The sequence below is a fragment of the Nerophis ophidion genome, linkage group LG22, assembly GCF_033978795.1.
Source record: "Nerophis ophidion isolate RoL-2023_Sa linkage group LG22, RoL_Noph_v1.0, whole genome shotgun sequence".
Lineage (NCBI taxonomy): Eukaryota > Metazoa > Chordata > Actinopteri > Syngnathiformes > Syngnathidae > Nerophis > Nerophis ophidion.
Genome location: NC_084632.1, coordinates 20,529,388 through 20,540,002, shown reverse-complemented (window position 1 = coordinate 20,540,002; position 10,615 = coordinate 20,529,388).

Below are 10,615 nucleotides of genomic sequence, written 5' to 3'. Positions count from 1 at the left end.
TGGACTGAACACGACGTGAAGGTGAATACATGATTCAATTATACTATAAAACAGTGGTCCCCAACTTTTTTGTAGCTGCTGACCGGTAAACGCTTGATAATTTGTCCCGCGGCCCGGGGGATCTTTTTTTTTTTTTTTTTTTTTTTTTTTTTCTTCTTCTTTGTCATGAAAAAGGGAGTTTTTTTTGGGTTGGTGCACTAATTGTAAGTGTATATTGTGTTTTTTATGTTCATTTAATTAAAAAAAAAAAGTTTTTAAACAAATAATCATTTTTAATAATAAAAAAAAAAATTATTCTGCGTACCGGTACCAATCAGGCCGTGGCCCGGTGGTTGGGGACCACTGCTATAAAAGGAACAAACAAAAAGCGTGCACAAGACGGATAACAAACTTGGCTAAGAAAACAAAAACTAGCACAAAGGCAGAAGTATGGACTTAAAAACAAAAACACTTACTGTGGCGTGAAAAAAACAACATGGAACAATATTAGGGGTACCAGGGGTGTATAAAAAGTGAAGTCACCAGGCCGACTACCTGGCAACTATGATTCTCAACCTTTTTTCAGTGATGCACCCCATGTGAACATTTTTTTAATTCAAGTACCCCCTAATCAGAGCAAAGCATTTTTGGTTGAAAAAGAGATAAAAAAGTAAAATACAGCACTATGTCATCAATTTCTGATTTATTAAATTGTATAACAGTGCAAAATATTGCTCATTTGTAGTGGTCTTTCTTAAACTATTTGGAAAAAAAGATATAGAAATTACTAAAAACTTGTTGAAAAATAAACAAGTGATTCAATTATAAAGATTTCTACACATAGAAGTAATCATCAACTTAAAGTGCCCTCTTTGGGGATTGTAATAGAGATCCATCTGGATTCTTAATTCTAAACATTTCTTCACAAAAAAAAGAACCTTTTAACATCAATATTTATGGAACATGTCCACAAAAAATCTAGCTGTCAACACTGAATATTGCATTGTTGCATTTCTTTTCACAGTTTATGAGCTTACATTCATATTTTGTTGAAATATTATTGAATGAAAATATTTATAAAAGGATTTTTGAATTGTTGCTATTTTTAGAATATTTTAAAAAAATCTCACGTACCCCATGGCATACCTTCAAGTACCCCCATTTGAAAACCGCTGCTCTAGTATATACACTCCTGCCCCTTTTTTGTTTATATATTTTTTCAAATCACCTGACATGTATACTGTGTATATGTACATAGTTTATCAAAAACATCCATCCATCCATCCATTTCCTACCGCTTATTCCCTTTCGGGGTCGCGGGGGGCGCTGGCGCCTATCTCAGCTACAATCGGGCGGAAGGCAGGGTACACCCTGGACAAGTCGCCACCTCATCGCAGGGCCAACACAGATAGACAGACAACACTCACACTCACATTCACACACTAGGGCCAATTTTAGTGTCGCCAATCAACCTATCCCCAGGGTGCATGTCTTTGGAGGTGGGAGGAAGCCGGAGTACCCGGAGGGAACCCACGCATTCACGGGGAGAACATGCAAACTCCACACAGAAAGATCCCGAGCCTGGATTTGAACCCAGGACTGCAGGAACTTCGTATTGTGAGGCAGACGCACTAACCCCACTTTAATGTGATTTTTTAATATACATGTTACAGGTTATATATCTTTTATTATTGAATGTATCAAATCTGATGAATATTTAATGGGCCACAACGGAAACAAGTAGGGATGTCTGATAATATCGGACTGCCGATATTATCGGCCGATAAATGCTTTAAAATGTAATATCGTAAATTATCGGTATCGGTTTTAAAAACAAAAAGTAAAATGTACGACTTTTTAAAACACTTCTGTGTACACGGATGTAGGGAGAGGTACAGAGCGCCATAAACCTTAAAGGCACTGCTTTGGCGTAGCGGTCCAGTTACATAACATCTCACAAGAGAATGCAATGCATACTTGGTCAACAGCCACACAAGTCACACTGAGGGTGGTCGTATAAACAACTTTAACACTGTTACAAATATGTGCCACACTGTGAACCCACACCAAACAAGAATGACATACACAATTTGTGAGAACATCCGCACCGTAACACAACAGCGCTAATACCCTGGCAGCACTAACTCTTATTTTGGAAAACCTTGTTACAGCATCCAGCGGGGCATTGCAACAAAATTAGGCATAATAATGTGTTAATTCCACGACTGAATATATCGGTATCAGTTGATATCTCAATGGTTAACTGGACATCTTTATGTGCTCGACGCTTCAATCATTGGTATATTTTCATCTACAAAACCATTCTGGGTATCACTCCATCTTATCCATCTTGTCTTTTAAGAAATAAACAAGGAAGTCACAATCTCCGTTCAATGAATGTTCTTCAATTTGTCATCCCCAAAGTAAGAACTGAACTGGGCAAGAAAGCATTTAGGTTTTCAGCACCGAAGACTTGGAATAACCTACAATCGTATATTCAACTTCAAACCCTTGTTACATTGAGTTTAAAGCCTCTGTGAAAGGATTGCAGTCTACCTTATCTGTATGCATATGTGTCATATGAGCACGTTTTAATGTTGTAAATGTGATGTTTTATGTGTTTAATGTAACCTTGCTGCTGCCCTCTTGGCCAGGTCTCCCTTGGAAAAGAGATCTTTGATCTCAATGGGATTTTTTGCCTGGTTAAATAAAGGCTAAATAAATAATAAATAAAATAAATATCGGATTCGGTAATTAAGAGTTAAACAATATTGGATATCGGCCAAAAAGGCATTATCGGACATCTCTAGAAACCTTTTGGCTTTTGGCTTCCATTGCCATCCATTTGCCTTTTTAAAGCATTACATGGATCCAATTCTTTAAGGTGTCAATAAACTTCTCAATCAATCAAAATCAAAAGTGTTTTTAGAAATCTGCTGCGAAAATGTTTGTCTCCCAGCTTTGAACAGAATTTGGTATGGTGTCCTTTCAGGGCCAGATTTGGCCCCCTGGGCCGCCCTTAGAATAGCCCTGCAGTAACTCCTTTGGTTTTTCCACTTTCAGACGCTTTTGAAGTAGGTTTTGCTTGAGAACTGAGTTGCATAAACGGCCTGGGATGTTCTTGCCTGAGATAAGATGTGCTTGGACACCAAGTTGACATACAGTGGGGCAAAAAAGTATTTAGTCAGCCACCAATTGTGCAAGTTCTCCCACTTAAAATGATGAGAGAGGTCCTTAATTTTCATCATAGGTACACTTCAACAGTGAGAGACAGAATGTGAAAAAAAAATCCAGGCATTCACACTGTAGGAATTTTAAATAATTTATTTGTAAATTATAATGGAAAATAAGTATTTGGTCAACTATTCAAAGCTCTCACTGATGGAAGGAGGTTTTGGCTCAAAATCTCACGATACATGGCCCCATTCATTCTTTCCTTAACACGGATCAATCGTCATGTCCCCTTAGCAGAAAAACAGCCCCAAGCATGATGTTTCCACCCCCATGCTTCATAGTAGGTATGGTGTTCTTGGGATGCAACTCAGTATTCTTCTTCCTCCAAACACTACGAGTTGAGTTTTTACCAAAAAGTTATATTTTGGTTTAATCTGACCACATGACATTCTCCCAATCCTCTGCTGTATCATCCATGTATCCATTTTGGTATAAACTCAACTCGTCGTGTTTGGAGGAAGAAGAATACTGAGTTGCATCCCATGAACACCAAACCTACTGTGAAGCATGGGGGTGGACACATCATGCTTTGGGGCTGTTTTTCTGCTAAGGGAACAGGACGATTGATCCGTGTTAAGGAAAGAATTATTGGGGCCATGTATCAAGAGATTTTGAGCCAAAACCTCCTTCCATCAATGAGAGCTTTGAATGGTTGACCAAATACTTATTTTCCACCATAATTTACAAATAAATTCTTTAAAATTCCGACAATGTGAAAGCCTGGATTTTTTTTTCACATTCTGTCTCTCACAGTTGAAGTGTACCTATGATGAAAATTACAGACCTCTGTCATCATTTTAAGTGGGAGAACTTGCACAATCGGTGGCTGACTAAATACTTTTTTGCCCCACTGTACATCAGCATGAACCAGAAGGCACGGTAAACACAGGCGAAGCGTGTTTGCGGCTGCTGCCGGATGAACAGGACATAATGTTCCGGGCCCGTGATCATGTTCACGGTGCGGCCGTGTTTCGACACATATAGCAGACAGATGCCGCAGTCTGATGTCATTACACCCAGCAGTAAGAAGTTATGCAGAGCGATTTGCTTCCCGCTGCAAAGAATGTAAGTTATGGTGACTCTGTGAGCTTCTCTCGTCCGTCCCTAAAAGAGCGATCCGGTTGCAACGTGACGGCGCACTTTGCAGCCTGGCCTTTCCCTCTGCACATGTGAGCATGTTTGTGCTGACAAGTTCAACCAGTGTCTCTGCCGTTGCCGCGCTACTGATACTGGAGATGTTTTGATGAGTGTCTGCGCGCTCTTGCCCGCTTGCACATGGTTCTGGCTGTCAGGCGGGATGATCCATTTTACAACAGTAACTGGATCTCGTGCCGTGCAGGGCTCAGCGGCAGCCGTCGTGCATCCAGAGTGCATTCCTCCTGGATGTTTCCACTGTGTGACCTTGAGGAAGCAGAGAAAAATAGACTGCTTTCCATCCTAATGGAGCCTGTTTATGATATGCATCTCTGCACAAACAAGGCCAGATGTTTACACTGTTTCTCACAGAAGTGCACTTCAATTGTGGCCTAGTGATTATGGGCGACTGCTTTCACGCTAGACTCGACAAACGTGGCCAATAGGTTCCACATACATTATATTACCAAAAGTATTTGGCCACCTGCCTTGACTCACATATGAACTTGAAGTGCCATCCCATTCCTAACCCATAGGGTTCAATATGATGTGGGTGCACCTTTTGCAGCTATTACAGCTTCAACTCTTCTGGGAAGGCTGTCCACAAGGTTGTGGAGTTTTGTTTTATAGGAAGTTTCGACCATTCTTCCGAAAGCGCATTAGTGAGGTCACACACTGATGTTGGTCGAGAAGGCCTGGCTCTCAGTCTCCGTTCTAATTCATCCCAAAGGTGTTCTATCGGGTTCAGGTCAGGACTCTCTGCAGGCCAGTCAAGTCCATCCATACCAGATTCTGTCATCCATGTCTTTATAGACCTTGCTTTGTGCACTGATGCACAAATACGTTGGAAGAGGAAGAGGCCCGCTCCAAACTGTTCCCACAAGGTTGGGAGCAGGGAATTGTCCAAAATGTTTTGGTATCCTGGAGCATTCAAATTTCCTTTCCCTGAAACTAAGGGACCAAGCCCAACTCCTGAAGAACAACCCCACATCGTAATTCCTCTGCTGACCCCTCCCTGTCAGTTTATGTGGCCTACCACTTCATGGCTAAGTTGCTATTGTTCCCAAACTCTTCCATTTTTTTGTAATAATGCCGACAGTTGACTTTGGAATATTTAGGAGTGAGGAAATTTCCCGACTGGATTTGTTCCACAGGTGGCATCCTGTGGCAGTTCCACGTTAGAAATCACTTAGCTCCTGAGAGCGGCCCATTCTTTCATGTGTGTATATATATATATAATATACTATATATGTGTATGTATGTATATTTTTATTCTGTATATAGAACTATTTTATATATATTTACATACATATAATAAATTGAGTAATTGACTGTTGATTTGCTTGTTTGTTATCATGAAAATCAATTAAACACATCAACAACAAAGAATACAGTATGTGAACTGTATGGATATGCATGTTTACGTATCAAAAAAAAATGTTTCTAATAGGGCTGTGCATGCGTAGCTCCAGAGTTGGTGTCCAACATGGCGCCCTGTAGTCACATTTTGACCATCCATCCATTTTCTACCGCTTGTCTCGTTCAAAATCATTCAGAAAATCGTCTGAAACCTAGTTGCCCTCTCTATACTCGGCTCTAAGCTGATTGAAGGTTTTTTGTTGCACCCTACAAAGTGTTTATACTATGTGTACTGTACTTATTACACACTTGTTTGATTGTAAGTTTGTGCACATTAGTTGTGGTTTAATTGCCAAATAATGCTAATAGTAAATACTCTACGGCAATCTTGAATCCCACAACAATAACGGTGCAAACTCGAAAATGACAGCACAGCAATCACACATTACATTTATGACTGGAGGCCTACTGTACCATAGCTCAGGGTCACTATAGCTGCTAAAAAAACAATTGTAATCATTTGGATAAAACGTAATTCTGTAGTTAATATAAGTCTAAGTGTCTGTGGCGATCCATTTTTACATGTGGCAGGCCGCCACAAATAAATGAATGTTAATGTTTCTAGATACAACCTTATTGCTGCACTCCCTATAACCACTTATTGTCTCAGCATAAAAGTTAGAGATATTTATTTGCAGCTAGCATGGCTCACACTTCAGCAGAAAACCCAAAGTCTTTCGTGCCACACATTTCTGCAAAAATCGAGGGGAATCTTTGGGATTGACAATTTAAAGTAGAGTTACAGCAAAGAGTAAAATTTACACTGCAAAAAGTCAGTGTTCGAAAACAAGAAAAAACAAAAACAAAAATTAAGGGTATCTTATATGAACTAAGCTAAATTATCTGCCAATAGAACAAGAAAATTTGGCTTGTCAAGACTTTCCAAAACAAGTACAATTAGCTAACCTCAAAGAACCCAAAAATAGGTATATTCTCACTGGTAACAAGTGTACTTTTCTTGGTAGAAAAACATGAGACCTTTTTGCTCAATATGTTGAAAAATATTCTTTAAGTACATTCTAGTGCCATCATCTTAACATAATAATATGCGCTCGGCATCATGATTTTTTTTTTTCATGCTTGAAGTAAGAAATTAATACTTAATAAAAATAGTTTTATACTTGTGAGTGTTGATGACACAGCTTTGCAACACTTGATATTCTGGTTTCAAGCATGTTTTACTCAATATAGGTCACAACATCTGAGCAACAAGATGTAATATCTTACTGAGATCATTTAGGAGCACAACACTCAAACTGCTTAATGAGAAGAATTATCTTATCAGACAGAAAATAAGCAAGTATCCCCCTTATTTGAGATATTTAATCATACTTAGATTTCAGTTTTTACAGTGCAGAATGTACGGCTGCATGATAAGATGCTGCTGTGTGTTTACCCAATGTGCCCACAATCTCTCATGCGCTGTAAACAATCCTAAATTACAAAGCGAAGTTATTGGTTTTCCAGCTGACGCCAGAGCTGCTTGTTTGTGCACGCGACCTGCGCCTGTGAGCCCACAAATAACGACCATGAAGAACATTTGGATTAAATCTATTGGCAGAAGAGGCACATAACGAGCCGGAGGGCCAAAATATGACGCTTGAGTGGACGATAAACTATTTCTCCGTGTCTACGCGTGTGAGTCTTGAAATTACAGTGTGCTGGCAATCGGTGTTTAACGCACATTTATGTAGTGATTTGGCGCTAACTTTTCAAAAACACATACAAACGGCACTGTCTGAGAATGCAGCTTGTCTGTAGAGTAAGTGGCATCATAACTCTGACAGCCGGAGAATAAGAAGACGCAGCAGGAGGGATCAGTGTTGCCAACTTGCAGTTTGATTGTCATGATCCCACACAACTAGAGATGTCCGATAATGGCTTTTTTGCCGATATCCGATAGTCCGGTATTGTCCAACTCTTAATTACCGATTCCGATATCAACTGATACCGATATATACAGTCGTGGAATTAACACATTATTATGCCTAATTTTGTTGTGAAGCCCCACTGGATGCATTAAACAATGTAACAAGGTTTTACAAAATAAATCAACTCAAGTTATGGAATAAAAATGCCAACATTGTGTATTGTAGGGTCCCAGAAGAGTTAGTGCTGCATCTACAAAGCAATTAGCTACCTGCTGCCACCTACTGATATGGAAGAGTGTTACACGGTTACTCTGCCAAGCTCTAAACAGCACCGACACTCAACAACAACACATATTTTGCAGACTATCATTACTGGTTTGCAAAAAAGATTTTTAATCAAAATAGGTGAAATTATATGGCACACCCGACCGTATCTCATGGTTGAAAAACACTGCACTAAAAGATATTTGTGTCCATACATTTGGCTGTGTGGATGCCTACTGTACATTTTTGCAAAAATAATGATCATTTGTGTATAATTGAGCTTGTAAACCAAATTCTTGGTATGTGCAGTTGTTGTTTTTGCTAAGATCTCCATTTTTATTTTTTTATTTTTTTAACGCAACCCAGGGGAGGAAACCTTGTTGATCGCTTCTTAAGAGTGAATAAACCCTGCAGATTGTGTAGAAAATCAACAATTGGAAGTATTGAAGTCATACCTGCTGTTTTGGCAAATTTGACGTGTATTTACAAACACTATTTGCTTTTTTTTTTTTGTTTAATCTGTGGCTTTTGAGACATTGAGATGAAGACAGGAAACTGGACACAAGGAAGATCTGGGTAAACAAGAGAGGAGGAGGGGGCGCGGTGGTGGTGGTGGGGGGGGGGGGGGGGGGTCTGGTGGTAACAGAACCAGTCTGATCCAGTGTGGGCTGCGTGCCCCCGTCCTGATTCACTGGCCGCGCCTCCTCGTCTAGTGGGCCGTCATGCGCTGATGGTCACCAGGAACAATTTAGATACACATTTCCTCCAAGCGGTAAGGATCCACAGCGGGATTAGGGAGGGGCTAGTGGTCTGGGCGTTTTGGGTCTTGAAGTGATGGACAGGTTGCATAAAGTCAACTTCAGATTTATCCATTAAGTAATCTTTTTTATGTTGTTTTTTTTTGTCCAGCAATATCAGCTTTTAAAGAAAGAAAATTAAGTCAACATTGCAACGTTTTCCTGATTAAATTAGCTTTTTTTTTATTGCACCTGTTTATTTTTTTCTGCAATAATATTTTTAGAATGCGCCGTTAAAGGCGCTACTGAAACCCACTACTACCCACCACGCAGTCTGATAGTTTATATGTCAATGATGAAATATTAACATTGCAACACATGCCAATACGGCCTTTTTAGTTTACTAAATTGCAATTTTAAATTTCCTGGGAGTTTCGTCTTGAAAACGTCGCGTAATGATGTGTACGCGTGACGTCACGGACTGTTAGGAAATATGAGCGCTGCACACACACACAGCTAAAAGTCGTCTGCTTTAACAGCAGAATTACACAGTATTTTGGAGATCTGTGTTGCTGAATCTTTTGCAATTTATTCAATTAATATTGGAGAAGTCAAAGTAGAAAGATGGAGTTGGGAAACTTTAGCCTTTAGCCACACAAACACACAGTGATTCCTTGTTTAAAATTCCCGGAGGTGAAACTTTACTATGGATCACAGCGAACATGGATCCCGACCGAATGTCAACCAGCAAGTTTCGGTGAGAAAATTGTGGTAAAAAGTCGCTTCGTACAGGAGATCAGCTGAGCTTGTGCCGCCCATAAGGCTGCCGTCGACTTCCCTGAGACACTGGCGTCAAGACACCCGTGGACACACCCCTCCGACTATCAGGTACTATTTAATCTCACTAAAACACTAGCAACACAATAGAAGATAAGGGATTTCCCAGAATTATCCTAGTAAATGTCTAAAACCATCTGAATCCGTGTTTTTTTGTTTTTTTTCTAGTACATCGCTATCAATACCATCCACGAATCTTTCATCCTCGCTCAAATTAATGGGGAAATTGTCGTTTTCTCGGTCCGAATAGCTCTTACTGCTGGAGGCTCCCAGTATAAACAATGTGAAAATGTGTGGAGCCCTACAACTCGTGACGTCACGCGCACATACTTCCGGTAAAGGTTGGGCTTTCTGTTAGCAACCAAAAGTTGCGAACTTTATCGTGGATGTTCTCTACTAAATCCTTTCAGCAAAAATATGGCGATATTGCGAAATGATCAAGTATGACACACAGAATGGACCTGCTATCCCCGTTTGAATAAGAAAATCTAATTTCATTAGGCCTTTGAAAAAATTAGCTAAGGGGTGTTGTGTGACTCCTTCAATGTACACTGCAAAAAGTCTGTGTTCAAGAAACAAGAACAAAAATTACAAAAATGAGGGTTTTTTTACTTGAACTAAGCAAAATTATCTGCCAATAGAACAAGTAAATTCGACTTCAGTACTTTCCAAAACAAAAAAAATTAGCTAACCTCAATGAACCCAAAAATACCTTAAAACTAGTATATTTTTACTAATAACAAGTGTACTTTTTTTGGTGGAAAAACAAATGAGACCTTTTTGCTCAATATGTTGAAAAATATTCTTCAATTATGTAAATGCTAGTTGCCATTATCTTGACATAATGATATGCGCTCGGCATCATGATTTTTTTTTTTTCATCCCCGAATTAAGAAATTATTACTTTAAAAAGTAGTTTTATACTTGTGAGTGTTGATGACACAGATTTGCAACACTTGATATTCTAGTTCAGTGGTTCTTAACCTTGTTGGAGGTACCGAACCCCACCAGTTTCATATGCGCATTCAACTGAACCTTTCTTTAGTCCATGCATCCATTTTCTACCGCTTATTCCGTTTGGGGTCGCTGGGAGCGAAAAATAAAATGTTTTTTTTCTCAAATTCAAGATAAAGTTATACG